This window comes from Nannospalax galili, unplaced genomic scaffold, assembly GCF_000622305.1.
Source record: "Nannospalax galili isolate Female #2095 unplaced genomic scaffold, S.galili_v1.0 scaffold34, whole genome shotgun sequence".
NCBI lineage: Eukaryota > Metazoa > Chordata > Mammalia > Rodentia > Spalacidae > Nannospalax > Nannospalax galili.
In genome coordinates this window covers 1,068,158-1,088,602 of record NW_008338996.1, presented here as the reverse complement: position 1 = coordinate 1,088,602, position 20,445 = coordinate 1,068,158, and the positions used below count along the sequence as shown (strand labels likewise).

At 42.2% G+C, this 20,445-nt stretch overlaps 1 pseudogene; it reads left to right on the top strand.

Moving 5' to 3' along the window:
• LOC103734540 overlaps window positions 1-15,956 on the top strand; it is a 17,576-nt pseudogene extending 1,620 nt beyond the window's left edge.
• The last annotated feature ends 4,489 nt before the right edge of the window (window positions 15,957-20,445 follow it).

The window sequence follows — 20,445 nt, the reverse complement described above, 5'->3', positions numbered from 1 at the left end:
AATAAATAAATAAAAAATACAGCAAAGGACTGGGGAAATATAGCTCAATGGTGGAACGTTACCTAACATGCACAAGGCCCTGATTGGGGGAGGGGACTAGCACGTGAGGCCCTAATTATGATCGTCATCATGTTTATTAAGTTACCTGAATAATCTCATCTTGTGAAATACTTTGTATACATTTAAAAATAATATAGTGCTTTTTATTTCTCCAAAGTACCAAGAAACTTCAGGATATATACAAGTGCTGGTAAGCCTCTATTTTAAAATATGCTATAATCTCTTCTATGAAGACAAAATTGGTTGGTGGGCTTGGAGAACCTGTGCATCCATGGTTTCTGCAATCAGATTAAACCAGAGCCATTTTACAAACATATGCTTTTTATAATTCAATTCAGAAAGCCAATTGAAGAAAGAGCAGATGGCATGTCTGATGGAGGGGTGGGAACTCACTAGAGGAAACCCATCTCCAGGAGACAGAACTTGGGTCTCATGAACCTTGTGTCTTTTGAAAGCTCAGGGCAAGCACACAGGCTTGATGACTGTCAGGAGAATGCACTAGCCACAAATCCTAGATGCAGATAGGACTGTCTAGAAATCCACAGAGTAAAACAAACAGCAGTGTTTCTTTCTAATGCTCATTGTGTCCAGGCAACTTGTCTCTGATAAATGTGTGACTTACAACATCCCCACAGGGCACTGATACCTGGGTGAACTGTGCCATGCATGAAAACAATATATTAAGAAGGTGTAGAGTTGGTGCACAGTGGTGCACACTGGTAATCCCAGCACTCAGAAGGTGGAGCATAAAGATCAGGAGTTCAGGGGCTGGAGACATGGCTTAGCAGTTAAGAGCACTGACTGCTCTTGCAGAGGACCCAGGTTCGATTCCCAGCACTCACATGGTGGCTAACAACCATCCATAACTCCAGTTCCAGGGGATCTGATGCCTTCTTCTGATCTCCACGGGCATTGCACGGCATGGATGCACTTACATACATGCAGGCAATACACTCATACACATAAAATAAAAATAATAAGATGTATAAAAAAAAGATCAGGAGTTCAAGGCCACTTAGCTATATAATGAATTTAAGGAAACCCTAGGATACATGAGACCCTGCCTCAAAAAGGGGCTGATTTTCCTTTATATATCAATAACTAGCAGGGACAGTACCTTTGAGCTACTCTTAAGCAACAGAACCCCTCTCCTGGCAAAGATGGGTGCATTCAAGGAGAGTGCACTGCAGCTGGCTGGGCAAAGAACTAGATTCAAATGTTCCCCAGCAAAGGTATTTACTATTGTACATCCCAACAATAATTCCTGCTATTGTTATCACGGGTTCTCCCTGCATTGGAATTCTGTAGCCTAACACACTATTGCACCCCATCCAAAGGCAATGCAGTCAGGGTTTGAGTTGAATGCCATGTCTTGCTTACACCCCTGGTTTTGTGGTTTCTATTTGCTCATAGAAATTGAGACAACCTCATAACATGACTCTGCTCCATGCCTGCCCAATCCCTTTACCAGCTCAGCCAAGATTAACTCTCTAGACCAGGTGCCGTTATAGCTAGGGTACCACTAAAGCATATGACATAGAGGGAAAGAAAGGAGTCAGGAGAAACTGCTGGACTCTCAAAGACTGTGGGCAAGATAGACGCTCTTTGTACCTCAGTTTCCTTATCTAGTAATTTCTGGATCATCATCATTATCATCGTCTGTCTTCATGTGGGTAATGTAAAGTATTCTAAAAGGATGAGCCACTGATGAAGGGTCTCTAGCCCCATCCAGCATATTAGGAAATACTTCCCTTAGGGATACTCAAAAGGAAAATCTGAAGGTTACATGGGAGTTGACTGGTTCAAGTTGTGGCATGATTAAGGAGGTTTGAAAAAGGCCAATAAGCCAGAAAGATTACACTAAAGGACCTTTTGGGAAGACATGGCTGGAACAGTGTAAAAGATAGGTCATGGAAAACCATGTCCATGAGTTGTGGACTGAACACTGGAAAATAGCATGTAAACTTGGGTTTCAGAAGCATATTAGAAGCCACACAGCAGCATGGAGAATGGAGGGAGAAGGGGCAATGTGGGGATGGACAGAGAGGCTTGCTCATTCCAGGGATGGGAATATGGAAGCTCATTCTCTTTATGTTTGTTTCCTTTGAGATTTTTTTTCATCCTACAAAGACTTTTAAGTCATTGAGGTTGGGGATATATCTCAAGGGAGAGTGCTTACTTAGCATGCCTGAAGCCATAGGACCAATCCCCAGCACCACAAACAAAACAAGCATAAAGTGAGATCACAGGAAGTCCCCCTCAATCGCCCAAGGCAAGAGCTGATGATGGCTTGAAGATGTGGTAGCAGGGAATTGAGTTGAGTGATGGTTTTGAGAGGTGCCTTACAAGTAGAGCCAGTGGGGTTTAGGGATGGATTTGATGTTGGGCTTTCAAGAACCTTCTGAGTGTGGAATGGCTTTTATCTTTCTGCCTCACCAATGCAGACCGATCCATTGATATAAAGCAATCTATGAAAAGAGGCACTTGGAGGAATGGATGATGACTTTAGCATTTTAAACACCTTCACTGTATGGTATCTGAAAAATTTAACATCTTCAGAGTGCAGTTGAACATTCAAGTGTTGAGTTCATGGGAGAGGTCTAAATCGTATGTAAAAATCTGAAGCCACAGGAAAGTGCCGAGAGAATGCCACATGGGGAAGTGGAGGGTCTGGGAGAAATGGCCATGAAAAAAATTGTCAAGTCTCAAATTAAGGCTCCTGAACAAATAAGCTAATTAGTCTCTGTGGGAGAGGAAACTGGATCTCTTTCCATCCTGTCCTAGTTTGTTTCTTTATTGCTGTGACAAAACACTCTGACCACTACCAACTTGGGGAGGAAAGAGTTTATTTATCTTACATCTCTCGGGTCACAGTTCATCAGGGAGCCCAAGATAGGAACTCAGGGCAGGAACCTGGACGTGGGAGCTGGAGCATAGGCCATGGAGGAACACTGCTTACTGGCTTGCTCCCCTGACCCCTGTTCGGCCTGCTTTCTTATGCAACACAGGTCCACCTGCCCAGGGGTGGCACTACCCACAGTGGGCTGGGCCCTCCCACATCACTCAACAATCAAGAAGGTGCCCCATGGACAGGGCCACAGGCCAGTCCAATGAAGGCAATTCCCCCAATTGAGGCTCCCTCAACCCAGGTATGTCACATTGACACTAAGGCTATCCAGCACACATCCTTATAGAAGCAAGCACTCAGGACCAGAGGCTAATTTGGAAGGGAGATGGCAGAAAGCCAAGGGAAATGTAAACTGACAGCTGCTATTTTCTCTGTGAGTTAGATGAATGAGGCCGAGATCAAGGAAAACCCATAAAGGGTTCTGATCTCACAATCTATCCATCTATCAACTATCTATCTATCTATCTATCTATCTATCTATCTATCTATTATCTATCTATCATCTATCTATCTATCTATCATCTATCTATCTCTTTCTGTCATCTATCATCTATCTATCTTCTATCTGTCATCTATCTGATATCTATCTGTCTATCTATCTATCATCTATCATCTATCTTCTATCTGTCATCTATCTGATATCTATCTATCATCTATCATCTATCTATTATCTATCAAGACAGGGTCTCCCTAGTCCTGGCTGGTCTGGAACTAATTATGTAGACCAGGCTGACTGCCATCTCACAGAGATGCCCCTGCCTCTGCCTTCCGAATGCTAGGATTAAAGGCATGCACTTCCACACCTGGTTTATTGCTCCTATTTTGATTTTGCATCTTATAACCGTGATTTGGTAGATGCTCCATTTTCTCAAACCCTAGTAGATATAGCATGATTTTGAATTGATGTATTTTTCTTTTAGGTCTCTGGAAAATCAAGAATTACAGCTCTCAGACTGGTTTAATTTCATGTAAGAATGCAAACTTTGCACCTGTGAGGCGAATTCATTCATGTTAATAGATGGTACCAGTGGTGCTGTTGGGATTCTCAATGTTGGGGAGTAGATGGTTCTGATTACAACATTTTTAAATTACATTTATGTATGTATATGTGCATGTATGTTTTTGGTATGTGTCACTGTGGTATGTTTTTGGTATGTGTCACATGCCTCTGTGCCATGTGGAGGTTAGAGGACAAATTGCAGGAGTTGATTCTCTCCTTCCACCATGTGGGTCCTAGGGATGGAACTCGGGTTGTTAGCCTTGGGGGCATGCACCTACCTGTTGAGCCATCTCGCCCACCCTGCTCACAGTATTTTTAAAAAGGAGGAATGACCAAGAAACACTGGGTCAGACCCATGTCTTTTATTAATGACAGTTTAAATGGTGCAAATTCTAGGTTGATTCTCCTCATTTCACCAGTACAAGAACCTGGGGCCAAGTGGTTTTCTGCTCCTGAGTCTTCATTAAAATGTAAGATTACTAAAAGTTATTTCATTTTGTTAAGGAAAGGAATAATTTTATCTAATTAAGGTTTGTTTCAAATTGTAAATTTAGGAGAAAGATTAAAAATTACAAATTTTGTGGGTTTTAGTGTATACATAGATTTTAAATTTTATTATTTTTATTTTATGTGTATGAGTGTATTGCCTACACTGTGTATTAGTGCACCTGTGTCGTGCAATACCCATGGAGGTCAGAAGGCAGCATCGGATCCCCTGGAACTGAGTTATGGACAGTGTTAGCTGCCATATGGGTACTGGGAATCGAACCCAGGTCCTCTGCAAGAGCAGTCAGTTGTCTTAACCTCTGAGCCATATATTTTTTATTGAATTTTTGTGCTTTTTTTTTAGTCTTTTTGAGATAGGGTCTCCCTGTAGCCCCAGCTGGCCTGGAACTCACTATGTAGACCAGGCTGGCCTTGAACTCACAGAGATCCACCTGCCTCTGCCTCCCGAGTGCTGGGATTAAAGGCGTGCACCACCACACCTGGCACAAATTTTTGTGTTCTGAGCCATATATTTTTTATTGAATTTTTGTGCTTTTTTTTTAGTCTTTTTGAGATAGGGTCTCCCTGTAGCCCCAGCTGGCCTGGAACTCACTATGTAGACCAGGCTGGCCTTGAACTCACAGAGATCCACCTGCCTCTGCCTCCCGAGTGCTGGGATTAAAGGCGTGCACCACCACACCTCGCACAAATTTTTGTGCATTTTGTATAAAACATCTTAATCATCTTTATAGTCGCTCCCCTATCCACACCCTTCTGTAGTCCCCCCACCAGATTTCATGTACTCTGTCATATATGTTAAGGTTTATTGAGTCAAATTTGTGCAGTCAGACATTCCTCAGTGCAAGCTCATCCACTGGGGCCTAGTCAGCCTATCTCAAGTCTCTCCCTTAAAGATTAACTCTCCCTCACCCAGAAGTAATCAGCTGCCAATAGTTCTTTGGCTAAGGTTGAGGCCTGCTGTCCATTTCCTCAGTTCTATGCTGGGTTTTTGTCTGACTGAGTTTGCATGGGTCTTGTGGATGCTGACACCATTGCTGTAAGCTCATATGAGCAAGGTCCCAGGAGCCTGTAAGCTGCCATGTTGGTGCTGGGAGTCAAATCTGGGCCCTCTGCAAGAGCAGCCAGTGCTCTTAACCACTGAGCCATCTCTCCAGGCCTATAAACAGATTTTTTAAAAAAATATGTTTAAAATAATGTCAGAAAACTGAAGATTGGGAGATTTTTACTAAATACAAGAGAAATTATTACTTTAGATTTTGGGAGAGCCCAGGAGGCAAGTGGCTATCTATGACATCAAGGCCAGCCTGGTCTACATAATGAGTTCCAGGCTAGCTGGAGCTATAAGGAGGCCCTGTCCTTAAAAAGACCAAAAGAAAAAAAAATTTTTTTTTGGAGAGATTTCAACTGTGTGTCTTCAAAGATCTTGGAATTATAACATGACTTATTGGAGCCCCTGGAGCCAGAGTTGCAGGCAGTTGTGAACCACCTGACTTAGGTGCTGGGAACGTAGCAGTGGTTCTCTGTGAGAAGAGGATCTCCTTTTACTGCTGAGCCACCTGTCCAGCCCCCTCCTTTCCTTTTTTGCTTTTTGTTTCTCACTGTATAGTCAATGCTGACCTTAACTCACAATTGTCCTGCCTCGCCCTCCTGATGATTTTGCCATTTCTGATACAATGCTTCTCTGGTTTATCATAACTGTCGTGACTTTGGGTTAGATATAAGATACAAAGCTTTAGGCATTAGCAAATTCCTCCTGATATTTTAGAATAATGTACTTTAAAATTCTGTCTTTCTTACAGATATAGAATAGACTCAATACACTTGAATTTGAGAATTACTAGCTGGTTCACTCCAATTGTGTGGGATGGTATTTACAAAGAGTCAGTCTTGGAAAGGTATTATGAAAACCACAAAATTGCTGTGGGGTTGATTGTGTTTGCAGTGGAAAGGTAGGTAATGCTGTCAAATGGCCTTTATGTTCAGGTTTTTCATTGTAGGGAGTAGGAGATAACCTATTGAATCTACTTTATAATTATTCTCTCCAAACCAATCTTGCCATAATTCAAAACAGCATCAGCCACTTGGTTCACACAAAAGTATCCCAATTCCTTAACTTCTTTCTATTATCTGATTTTACAGCCCAATATTAATTTAGTTTCATGGCTCTATTACCAATCATCCTAATATTAAGTTGTGCCTCTGTTATAACCACTTTGATGTTTGTACACTTAATCTAACAATTTTCTCCCTCCTGTGCACTCCCAGGCCATAAAATGCTTTTACACAATCCCTATTTTTTATATTTTTAATATTTTATTTATTATTTTTATTTTATGCGTATGTGTGTGTTGACTGCATGTATGCAAGTACACTCGTGTCGTGCAGTACCCACAGAGGACAGCAGTGGGTGTTGGGTCCCCTGGAACTGGAGCTAATGATGGTTGTTAGCCACCATAAGAGTGCTTGGATAGGAACCTGGTAGACAATCCCTCTTTTTTTTTGGTCTTTTTGAGACAGGGTCTCTCTGTAACCCCAGCTGGCCTGGAACTCACTATGTAGACCAGGCTGGCCTTGAACTCACAGAGATCCGCCTGCCTTTGCCTCCCCAGTGCTGGGATTAAAGGCATATGCCATCATGCCTGGATGTAGACAATCCTCTTAATTCTGCTTATTAACCCTCACAAGAACAGTAGTTCAAATATAACAAAATGAGATAACCATAGTTAAATGCAATGCTAATCATAATGTAAAAAAAGTATATCTAAAATCATCCAGTAAACATCCATTTTAAAACAAACGACTAAATTCCTAATCAAAAAGAAAATCAAAACCACTAAAGGAGACTATTCAAAAAGGAAAACAATTTCAATGAAATATTTTTATTTCAAATAGAAAGGCATAGGCACTGTGCTCGCCTGCTGTCATCTGAAACGCTATCAACAGCAAATATCAACAAAAAAGAAAGCTTTGAGGTCAGTGAAGTAGGAGACATGCCAAACCAAACATGAAACTTAGATTATTTGCCAGAAGTAAAATGTGGACCAAATATAATACAAGTCCTTCTCTAGAGTGGAGAGAGCTAACAGCATCAATGGACCACAGGGGTCTCCACCCAAGTGTCACATTCCATACTGCTGCTGTTGCTTAGAGGAGACAGAGCGACCCTTAGCATCTGTTCTTGTTCAAGGTCAGCAGGTGTTTCAAAAGTACTGTGATTTCACAGTCTACGCCCTTCCTTCATACAGCCTCTTTTCAAAGGCATGTATAGCAACTCCGGGACACAATAAAAAGAACAAACCTACAAATTAACTTTATAGGAGAAGAAACTGAGGTTGAAGGAGAGAAAATATTTTCAATAAAATCATAGAAAAATTTCCAAATCTAAGGAAAGAGATACCTCTCTGAGTTCTCCCAGACACCCGGATACAGCTGAATCTCCTGAAGACGTTAGAAATTTTTAAGGTTAAATGAGAAAGGAGGTAGCAAGACATCAGCATGATGCGCACGAAGACCGTCAGTGAGAACATCCTGGATCACATACAGTATGAAGTCGACTGTGTCTTCTGCATGGATGTGGATCAAATATTCAAAACGAACTATGGTTTGGAGACTCTATGGGAGTCGGTAGTGTTATAGGACAGAGTTTGTAAAAAATCACCAATACCACTTTAAGAAAAGTAGCAAGGTAAATTTTAATTTTGGACCGGCCGGGCTGTCTATCTAGAAGCCGCCCTGATGTTTGTCGGGTCAGAGTTTTTATAGGATTACAGAAAAATTATTCAGACAGGACACTTGTGAACCAATCAGGTTTGTACAACGTAGCAGAACTTTGAATCATCTATTAATTAACAACCAATCATTGTACAGACAAGTGATACAGTCATATAATTTGGCACTCAACTTTGTGATATTAAAAACTAGCCAACTGCTTTAGCCATAACAAGTAAAATAAGACAGTCAAGGTAAATAACTTCTAGGTGGTCGTGCCATAACAGAAACAAGGGTGTCTTGTGCCCTGTGTCAGGGCGACCCAAGACAGCAAGCAGGTTACAGAAGCGAAAACAAACTGGTTAGTAAAAATATAATATCTGGAATTAGCACATTCCATGATTCATGGCAAGGGCAATTTTCCAAGGCCCAAGATTGCCCCCCTTTTCCTTTTGGTGTGGAGCAAAGTTGCTGCTGAAATGACTCTGAACAAAATGGAGTAACTTAGGGAAGTTTGCTGAGCCAGTTCAGTAGCTCAGTTACATGCTTATTGGTAGAAGGAAAATCCCAGAAAAGTACCTTATGAGAGAAATCAGTCATCAGAAGCTTACGTACCAGTGGGTGAGGGAGATTTTTATTACCATGCTGCTGTTTTTGGAGGCAGACCCACGCAAGTTTTCACGATTACCAGGGAGTGTACCAAAGGAATTATGAATGATAAGAAAAAGAACATTGAGGCAGTATGGCATGATGAAAGTCACTTAAACAAGTACTCCTGTCTCCATAAACCCACAAAACTCTTGTCACCAGAATACTGCTGGGATTTATGTCAAAACAAGCCTTTTAATATTCAAGCTGTCAAACTCGCCTGGCAGATAAAGAATTATGGATATCTTAGAGTGACAGAATAATTTTACAGCCTTTCCTTCACATTTCTGAATTAAAGAGTATCATTTTCCTTAGTCCTTAGAAAATTAACACCAGAAGTATTTTAGCAATAAAAGATCATTATCAAAATGGTAAGCAATAAACTCATGCTTTACCTCGCTTTCATTGTGAATGACAGAACAAGGGATATAGTAGCTACTGAGTGAGTGTGTTTATGTCAGATGGAGATGTGGTCATTTCAAACCCGGTGTGAATGTTGCAGAACCATAATTTGTTAGCCCACACTGGAACAGAGTAGACTCTGGAATAAGAAAAGGAAACTTGGCTGAGGGTGGTGGCACACGCCTTTAATCCCAGCACTTGGGAGGCAGAGGCAGGTGGATCTCTGTGAGATCGAAGCCAGCCTGGTCTACATAGTGAGTTCCAGGCCAGCTGGGGCTAGAAGGAGACCCTGTCTCAAAAGACTAAAAGAAGAAAGAAATGAAAGGAAACTTGAAATATTCTAATTGATGAAAGTAGATGGTTATATAGCTTCTTTCTTCAGGATGGAGGTAATCATTGCTATCTTGAATCAGAGCAGCTGTGGTTATTCTCAATGACCCATTACAACATAGGGCCCATTAACATCCCCTCATGGAAAGGGGCAAGGGTTCATGAGACTCCTCTCTGAAGGTGCTTAAATGCTTAACAGTTGCTGGGAAAGACAGAGGTTTATGTTAGTGTATTAGACCGTAAAGTGTCCATGCTTCTATAAATAATGGCAATAAACACTTTGGTTCACTCAGATAGACTTGAATCCAGTCATTTCTTTGGTCTATTGTTGCCCCCTCTATCTGGCATAGACAAATAGACTTTCCAGGAAAAGTCACGCAACATTTGGTACCTAAATAGATACCCAATAGAACCAAAGATGAATCTTGAAGGAGCAGTTGCATGGCCCCTGTTATGGGTAATTATACAAGCCACCAAGGCTGAGTCATCTAATGGGGGACTGTCTGCAGGAGGCAGTTCTGATACCTTTCATGTGGTGTGTGCTGCCTTCTTGCTATAGTGGCAGCTCTGCAGCCCTTGCTATGTGGATAATAAAAAGGGTTGCACAGGGCTGGAGAGATGGCTCAGTGTTAAGAGCACTAGCTGCTCTTGCAGAGGACCTGGGTTGGAGTCCCAGCACCCACATGGTGGCTAGCAACCATCTGTAATTCCAGTTCCAGGGCAATCTGATACCCTCTTCTGACCTTCGTGGGCAGTGAACGACATGGGTGCACTTACATACATGCAGACAATACCCTCATACACATAAAATAAAAAAATAAAGGTTTGCTCCTGAGGCTGAGTCATGGAAGAGGGAGTGTCCTTGGGGGATTCCAGAGTGACCATTCTTATGTGATACAGAGCAGCATGGCTCCTTGATGAATGGGGTCAGCTATGAGAGCGTGGGGAGACCCCCAAATGGCTGATGGGCTAGATAATACATTGAAATCCCTGGAATGAGCAAGGGGAAGATATGCGATGAAATCATGAGCAGGTCTTGGTAGCAGTTGCGTGGATTCTGCTATGGGTGATGAGACAGGCAGCTGAGGTTGAGCTGTAAACCTAAAAATTTACCGCCAATTTTGAAAGAGATGCATCTTAGCTCTAGAAATTGTCATTGAATATGTCGATGCTGTTGTAATGAAATGCTTCTTCTAAGTATGTGGTTATTAAATAAATATTTTTTAAAAAAATAAAAAATAAAAAACTACAGAAATGTTAGCCAGGCATGGTGGCACATGCCTTTAATTCCAGCACTTGGGAGGCGGGGGCAGACAGATCTCTCTGAGATCAAGGACAGCCTTGTCTACATAGTGAGTTCCAGGCCAGCCCTGACTTCCTCAGTGCTAGATGGTGACCTGGAGGTGTAAGCTGAAATAAACCCTTTCCTCCTCTAAGTAGCTTTTGGTTGTGGTGTTTATCACAGAAACAGAAATCATGCGAAAGAACACCTATTCTCACCCTTCTGCCCATACATCTCATAAAATAATGTCTAACAGAATTCAATTTTCATCTTACCCCAGTCAGAAAAGCTAAGATCCAAAGATAAAGTGATGACAAAGGCTGGCGAGGATGTGTGGAGAAAGGAACACTTATTCACTGCTGGTGAAAGGTTTGTTTTGTGCCTCAGTACGTGGTCAATTTTAGAGAAAGTTCTATGGGTGCTGAATAGAAAATGTATTCCTTGGTGCTTGGGTGGAATATTTGGTAGATTATTGTAATATCTTCTTGGTCAATTGTTCATTTGATCAGAATGAAGCGACCCTATTAATCTCTTCTGATTAGTTTTAGTTCGAAGTCTGTTTTGTCAGACATTAGAATTATAACCCCATGCTTGTTTCTTAGTGCTCTTTGCTTGGAATATTCTTTTCCATTCTTTCACTTTAAGGTAATCACTGTCCTTGAAGGTGAGATGGGTTTCTTGCAGAAAACAAAAGAATTAATTTTGTTTCTTAATCCATTCAGCTAGCCTGGGTCTTTTGACTGGGGAGTTCAGACCATTGATATTTAAAGTTGTTGTTGAAAGATGTGTATTGGCTGTCATCATTTTGATTTCTGTTTGCATTCTTGGTCTAATTTTGTGTTTCCACGATTATATCTTCATTTAGATTCTTTTTGTTGCCGCTTGGGTATAGTTCTTTCTTTTTCCACTCTTTGTATTGATTCAAGTATCCTCTGAAGGGCTGTTTTTATGGACTTGTATTCTTTCAGCCTATTCGAGTCCTGGAAGATTTTTCTTTCCCCTTCAACTATAATAGATATTTTTGTTAGGTAAAGTATTCTGGGTTGGCTTCTATGGTCATTTAGGACTGGGAATACTGTGATGCAAGCTCTTCTGGCTATCATAGCTTGTATTGACCAGTCAGCTGTAATTCTGATGGGTTTTCCTTTACATGTGACTTGTTTTTCTTTTAAGCTTTCAGTATTCTCTCTTTGTTCTGTACATTTAATATTTTTACTATGATATGCTGTGGGGAGTCTCTTTTCTGGTCCTGTTTGGTGTTCTCTGTGTTTCTGTATGGGCATGGTATATCTTTCCTTAATTTAGGGAATTTTTCTTCTATAATCCTGTTGAAGATCTGGTCAATGCAATTAGCCTGAGATTCTTCTCCTTCCTCTACGACTATGATGTATAAATTTGGTCTTTTCATGGTGTCCCAAATTTCCTGCATATTCCATTCCTGTGTTTCAAAATTTTTTTCATAATCTTTGCTTGAACGATCCAATTCTTCAACTTTATCATCCAGACGTGATATTCTGTTTTCCATTTCATTCATTCTATCAGTGAGGCTTTCTCCCGTTGTTTAAAATTGACTTATCGAGTTTTCACTTCCTTCTTCATTTCAGCCTGAGTTTTCTTCAATATTTCTACCTCTTCTGTGAATTCAGTCAGCGGTTTATCCTATCTTGTTTTGGTTCTTTGATTTGTTTGTGTGTTCTTTAAATTCACTGAATTCCTTGATAACGATTATGATTGTTCTTTTAAATTCTGTGTCCTGGATTATCTGTAGGGGGTTCTCCTTGTAGAACTCTTCTATAGAGCTGGTAGTATTTGGTGGAGCATAATGTTTTGGCTTTCCATATTGTTATTCTTCCGTTGTGATTTTAGAACGTAGATTTCTTTTTGTTGTTTGTGATTCTGGTGTGAAACTCAAACCTTTTGTTGAGTTGAAGTCAGCATCTGTTTGTATTATTGGTGTGCTTTGGATGTTTTCTTATTAGGCATGTAGGGCTGGTTAGTCTAGGCTTCAGGTTCTCTCAGATTTTATATTGGAGGGAACAGACAGCTTCAGGAGCTCCCGCAGAGGCCCAAGTCAGGCTCCAGTCAGGAACTATCAGGCTTCCTCCTAAGGTCTAAATCCCTAATAGTGAGCAGTCACAGCACAATTTGAGAAGCTCACTAAGAGGAGCCTTGACTTAGGCACTCTCAGGCAGTCTGCAAAGGTCTGGGCCCCTACTATAGGGCAGAGAAGTCTAGCCCTGAAGCAGTAGGGGCATGTGCTCCCAATGTAGGGGGTTGGGCATGGTATGATTTGGGGAAGCTCACCACCATGCAGAGGCCAGATCCAGGTACACCAGCAAGTCTTAACAATACAGAAGAACTGAAATAATCTCTTTTTTTCTTGGTATATCATAGCTGACTAGCCTGGAATTCAATAGAAAGAGAAGCTACACAAATGCTTTGAGACAAATACACCCTCCCACACCCCCCACCTAGCCTCATGCAGCCCAGGATGACCTTGGACTTGAACTTGCTAAGTTAGTCAAGGATGACTTTGAACTCCTGATCCTCTACCTCCACTTCCCAAATACTAGGATTATAGGCATGCACCCTCATGCCTATACAATGTAAATCACCAGCGAGTTGGTCATTAAAGAAATCAGGAAGGAAAACTAAACATTCCTAGGATCTATCTTTGCCTCTTGAGCTTATCATTTTGAGGTCTGTCTTCGGGCCCTTTCTTCAGAGTTCCAGGTGGCTCTTCCACAGCCGGTTACCTTGTGTGGTCTATCTTTGCCTCTCTTGAGCTTATCATTTTGAGGTCTGTCTTCGGGCTCTTTCTTCGGAGTTCCAGGTGGCTCTTCCACAGCCGGTTACCTTGTGTACTGCTAGACCAAGGCAATTTCTAGGGAGGATGCCAGGATACCCATGACGGTGTGAATGCAGTCCTGGGTGGCTCTGGTTGAAGCACTTGTCAAGCTGTTACCTACAAATACTAGGAGATTCCTAAAGAGAATTCAGGACACTCTGGAAGCCAGGAAACAGAAAGGACATACTATGTGATGCCTGAGCTGTATCGGATACTTCGCCATCCGAAATGCCAGAAACATGGAATGCTTGAGGCAGGAAGCTGCCAGGCTTGTGGCAGCCCAAATGAAGCCATTATGTGTACCCGGTGCCAGATACTGAGCTAAGGATTCGTTGTTGCCCTACTGAGTTTCACTCTGGCTTTGGTCCAGTCTTTTCTTCCTGTCCTCCTGTTCCCTCTTTTTGAAATGGAGTGTTTACTTTGTGCCCATGTATGTTAGAAATATGTAACATTCATTTTATTTCACAGGGGTTCATAACTAAGAGACTGCCTAGAGTGTCAGAGGAGACTTCGGACTTAGTCATTTCAATAATGGTGAAACTGTTAAAGATTTTAAGAAATTTCTCAAACTATCTGCAGTTTGTTTTATGAGCTATTGGAGGCCATGGGTGGAGTGCTGTGGTTTGAATATAAAATATTTCCCATAGGTTCGCTTTTGAAGACATGATTCTCAGCTAGTGGTACCATTTTGGGAGGCTGTGGAAGCTTTAGGAGGTGGGATTTACCTGGTGGAAGTGAGCCACTGTGTCAGGTGTTTTCAGGTGTTCTCCAGACCTGGTCCTGGCCCTGCTACCTGTGTTTTCAATAGTCACAGTGCAAACACCTGTCCTCTGGGACACAATCACTTTGCCATGCCTGGCCCACCATGATGGACTTAAAGCTTTTAGAACTGTGAACCCTCCCAAAACAACAATGACAAAAGACTTTCTTCCCTTTAGTTTCTGTCAGGTATTTTAGTCATTGCAACATAAAGTAACTGATGCAGGGAATGAAGAGGTGGCTCAGCAGTTAAGAGAGCTTGCTGCTCTTGAAAGGACTGGCATTCACTTCGCTTCTGTGGGCACTCGTATGCACACACACACACACACACACACACACACACACAAATTTAAAAATCATATATTTATTTTATTTATTTTTTTGTCTTTTTGAGACAGGGTCTCCCTGTAGCCCCAGCTGTCCTGGAACTCACTATGTAGACCAGGATGGCCTTGAACTCACAGAGATCTGCTGGCCTCTGCCTCCCGAGTGCTGGGATTAAAGGCGTGCATCACCATGCCTGGCTATTTATTATTTTTTCAGTTTTATGTGTATGAGTCTATTGCCTGCATAGATGTAAGTACATCTGTGTTATGCAATGTCCACAAAGATCAGAAGAGGGCATCAGAATCCCCTGTAACTGGAGTTACAGATGGCTGTTAGCTACATATGGGTGCTGGGAATTGAACCCAGCTCCCCTGGAAGACCAGCCAGGGCTCTTTACTGCGGAGGCATCTCCCCAGTCCCTGTATTGGTTCTTTAAAAATGTTCTCAACCCCCATCTTGTGTTTTCCTGAGCATAACCTTACTCTTTGGTACCAGAAAATATTACAGCTCATCTTGTGTATTTCCTACCCATGTTCTGAAATCAGACAGTCCTTCAAGGATCTCTGTTGTTTTAGAGACTGGTATTAGAGAGCAAGATCTAGGTCCTAGGTCTGCTTGTTGCTAATGGAGAGTCATTGTTTGCCTCTCAGAAGACAGAACAAAGAAGTGTGTGTGTGTGTGTGTGTGTGTGTGTGTGTATGTGTGTCCTGTGTACATAGTACATATGCATAAATATTTCTCTGTGTATCCATTGTTATCTATATTAAACTAAGCATGAATTCATATGATGACTCCAACTTTCTCTTCACTATGGCAATAAACCAGCTCTTCAAGAACGGACTTTGGAGTAGAAACCCTGGGCAGATCTGTAGCTCCACTCCATACATGGTGGTGTTCAAACACACCTGAAGAGTTCCCTTATGAGAGAAGAGCTGAATCAGCAAGCTTCATCCCCTTCGGAGAGGGAGATTTCTATCACCATGGTGCCATTTTTGGTGGCACGCCCACTGCTGTTTTAGCTTCATTAAACATTATCTAGAAGGAATTGCATATGACACCACAAATGAACTTACCAGCATTATGAAAAGCATCTAAATAAATATTTTTTGTCAATAAACACACCAGGCTCTTATCACCAGAATACAACTGGGATCCAAATTTTAAAACTCCTTTATAAGCCAAACATATTAAGGTACTACTGCAGTCAGATATGTGGTGTTAGGTTTGTGAATTAACAAGTGAATAGCAATAGTTCTTCAAATAGAAAACTCATAAAATTTTTCAGCTTTCAGAAACTCACAAAAATGTATAATTTGTCAGAATAAATTATTTTCATTTTTGGAATTTTGAACAATTTAACTCTACCTACTTGGAATAATTAATAAATGGATAATATTTAATGTGACAATATTGCTTATGCAATGAAATGTTTTTTAATATGTGTATTATAAATGATATGGAAACTGTTTGGGAGGTATAAAGTGATTTACTATGAAGAAATCAAACATGTTAAATGAATATATACCAGGGAACCTTACTACTCATCCATTTGTTCATCCAGTTTTACTGGTTTTGATGTTGGAATATATATTGCTTATGATTAATCTCCTCAGTTCAGTACTCAGTCTGCTTAGTATGGGATTGAACTTAGGTGAATTAAAGACAAACTACCAAATATAGCCCTTGTTTTTATCACTAGAGAGATTGAGTTCATATTTTTTTTAATGGTACAAGAGTGATATTATTATTATTATTATTATCATTGGGTTTTTTGAGACAGGGTCTCCCTGTAGCCCCAGCTGGCCTGGAACTAGCTATGTAGATCAGGTTGGCCTTGAACTCACAGAGATCTGCCTGCCTCTACCTCCCGGGTGCTGGGACTAAAGGCACGCACCACCATGCCCGGCTAGAGTGGGTTTTTAAAAATTTTTTTTTAACTTTTGCAAAAACTTTGTTGAGAATTTCATACATGCATATAAGGTGTTTTGATCAAATCCATGCCCACTCCCTCCCCTCCAACATTCCCCCCTCTGAAGAGATAACCCTAAAATCTTTTAAGGATTAGATATAAGCTCCCGAGTACTTTTGACATTTTTAGCCTTGGAACAGAGTATATTGCTAACAGGCCCAAGGACATTTTGACTTTTAGCCAAGAAACTGGCTACATTTCTTTGGGGTCTTTTACCCTAGCTGCCTAGCCAATTGCTACCTCCTATTCTTATCACGCCAGAGTATTATTTTTTAAACAGACAGTTACTTTGTCCTCAAGGAGTCTCTAGTTCAGCAAGGAAGAAAAAAAACATACATATTTCTTTGACAAGTTTAATTAACTAATTAATATTTATTTTATGCATATGAATCCTGTATTGTATAAGAAAGCAGGCTGAGCACAGGTCAGAGGAGCTGGCCTCCATGGTCTGTGCTTCAGTTCCTGCCCTGAGTTCCTGCCTTGGCCTCCCTTGATGATGAGCTGTGCTGTAACCCAAATAAACCCCTTCCTCCCCCAGTTGGTTTTGGTCAGTGCTTTTATCACAGCAGTAGAAAGTAGCTAAGACAGTAAAGAAAGGGAAAGAAGCACAGCTGTTGCTTTCGGTGTTTGCTGATTTCCACCATGAATGACCCTCAGCACGACTGCTTCAAATGCCCCAGTGTCACCGAACACTGTATAATTGGTTCTCACCAACTTTTGTGATTTTCACTATTATTTCTTTCTTTAATTGGCCTATCTGGTTGTGTGCCCAAGCCTAGCTAGTCAGGACTTCCAGGGCCCAGGCTCTGACCCTAACAGTTCTGTAACAGACAGATGAGCTGTCTATGGACCAAAAGAAATGACTATTATCTAGGCACTCTAAGAAGCTTGGTCCCATGACATGTCTGTGGGTTCAGGGCTCAGCTGCTAAGAGAGGGCAGGGCTGGAGTAGAGCTGAACAGCTTTGGATCACAGTGGGAGGATGTATATTGGATGTGTGGGAAGAATGTCTGGGCTCTCAGAAGTGGCCAAAACTTTCTGAGGACAGGCACTGTCATGACCATAGAGTCTCTAACTGTCCCACAGTGTGCTCACCCTCTGCTTAGAGCCTGAGTATGCTGGGCCATGTGAGCTTCCTGTCCTAGGAATTTAGAGTTGAAGGACCAACCCTGAGACTGGGGATGGTTGGTGCTGGTCACACGTATGACAGACCAATGGAGACAGCTCTCTACTTTCAGCTATTGAGTCCCCTGAGCTTCCTAGTGTTCGCCACGTTCTGGTGACAGCGATGTGCTTATAGTTTCCATAAATGACTCTAAAAATAAAGAAGGGACGAGAAAGGAGAAGCAAGGCCCTGGGTTTCAGTGTTTGCTGATTTCCATGGTATAATGACTCACCTTGCCTGCGTCAAATGCCACAATGATGAATACGCAGTTGGGAAACACTGTATAATTGGTTCTCACAAGCCAGTATGGGCCGGTTTCAGCACAGCGCTGCTTGCTAGTCCATTCTTCTTGTCTTCAGTAGAATGCTGAGGTAGTTAGTCCTCAATAAGTCCTTGACCTTAAACAGATCAAGGCCGTTTCTGTTCCTCACAACCAAGGTGTGTTTAACAAAACCCTAGTCCTTTTCTCCTCTGGCCTGTTTTAGCCAAGTCACTATAAACATGTTTTGAGTTTGCCTGCCCTTTCATAGCCACAGCCTTTAGACATCTATAGCCGTTTTCGTTTCTAAGAAGAATTAATAATTGATATCCCATTTCAACAAATGTGCACCCGTCAACAGCCAGGAAAAAAAAAGTTTTCCTCGTCCCAGTTGCTCTGGAAAACCAGTTCTCTTTGGAACTCCTGCCCTCTGGTGTCCAGTGTTGGGAACTCCTTCGACTTAGCTTTGACGTTTAGTAGAGGACCGGAAAGGGAACTATGGAGCTCTCAGGGCCCCTTTCCGGGGCGCAAACAGAAAGATACAATTCAACTTTGACTCCCAGATGTGCTCTGTTAGCGAAATGTGAGAGAACATAACCGCAGGGTTCTTTAGTGTTGGTACCGATGGCATTGTGAGTCAGGTATTTCTTTGGTGTGTGTGCCTGTGTGTGTGTGGGGGGGGGGGGGGTGTTCCTGTGCATTGTGATTTGTTTAGCAGTGTCCTTTGCCTCTTTCCACCAGATGCCATGGTAGCACATTCACACCTGTTGTGACAACTAAACATGCAGACGCTGCGACTGCCCGGTGGCTGCAAGGTGGGGATGCCGGGTGAGTCTCAAGCTGAAAGCTGCTCTGTACTGGTGAAGCAGATATGTCCCATGCATTACTGCCCTGGGAGCAACGGCAAACCCTGTGGCACTGGCTTAGAGCCTGCCTGAAAACAAGCTGCAAACCCTGAGCCCCCAGGCTGAATAGCACAGGAAGAAAGTTCCAGCTGCCAGACAGAGAAAAAAAAAAAAAAACACCTCTGCTTTTGAAATAAGACACGGTCCACAATCAAGAATTTAAATTTTTTTTTTAAGATTTATTTTAAAAGTTTAAATATAAGTATGTGTGTCTGGATGCCAGAGTGGGCATCAGAGTCCCCGGGAGCTGGAGTTGCAGGCAGTTGTGGGCTATCTGACATGGATGCTGGGATCTGAACTCAGATGCTATGGAAGAGCAGTACAAGTTCTTAATGGCTGAGCTGCTTCTCCAGCCCCATAGTCCACAATTTTTTAAAAGAAATCAACTTTTGGCACTGGAAAGATGGCTCAGTGGTTAAGAGCAATGGCTGTTCTTGCAGAGGACCTGGGTTCGATTCCCAGCACCCACGTGGTGTCTAATAACCGTTCATAACTCCAGTTCCAGGGGACTCGACGCCCTCTTCTGACCTCTGTGGGCATTGCATGACACGGGTGCACTTACACATATGCAGGCTGTACATTCATACACATAAAATAAAAATAATACATAATAAAATATTTTTAAAAATCAACTTTTGTTTGCTTTTTTTGTTTGTTTGTTTGAGACAAGGTCTTCCTATGGCCCCAGAAGGCCTGGAACAAGGCATGTAAACCAGCTGATGTCAGTATCACAGAGATCCACCTGCCTCTGCCTCCTAAGGGCTGGGATTAAAGGTGTGGGCCACCATGCCCCAGGCTCTTCAAGGTTGTCCCAAGGACTGGGCATCCTTCAGAGTCTCTGTTCTTCCTACTCGGCTTCATCCTAAGGCTGACCTCCCACAACTAGCAGCTCTACAAGTTTCATTTCAGGTAAAGCACGTGAAATTCACTGTTTGGGCTACTTAGGTCACTTGCTCACCCCTAACTGGTGACTCCCACCTGAGAGATGGAATGGACCAACGAGGTTAACTGAAGATAACGTGCTCCAAACATGGTGCCTGTTTCCATAGAAACCACACAGATTCCCTAGGGGAGATTAGATTGCTAGCGATGGGAGGAGCACAAATCCTGAGTAAGTGTAGGGCAGCCAGCCAGGGCCCTCACATGGTCTTCGCCTCTTTCCACACAGGTTCTGATTTCATCCAGCCCCAAAGCCACAGCACCACTGGGGGTGGGAGATTTGGAAGTCTTATTTCAGCCTTTAAAAAAATATATTTATGGGTCGGGCATGGTGGCACGCGCCTTTAATCAAAGCACTCGGGAGGCAGAGGCAGGCGGATCTCTGTGAGTTCGAGGCCAGCCTGATCTACATAGCGAGTTCCAGGCCAG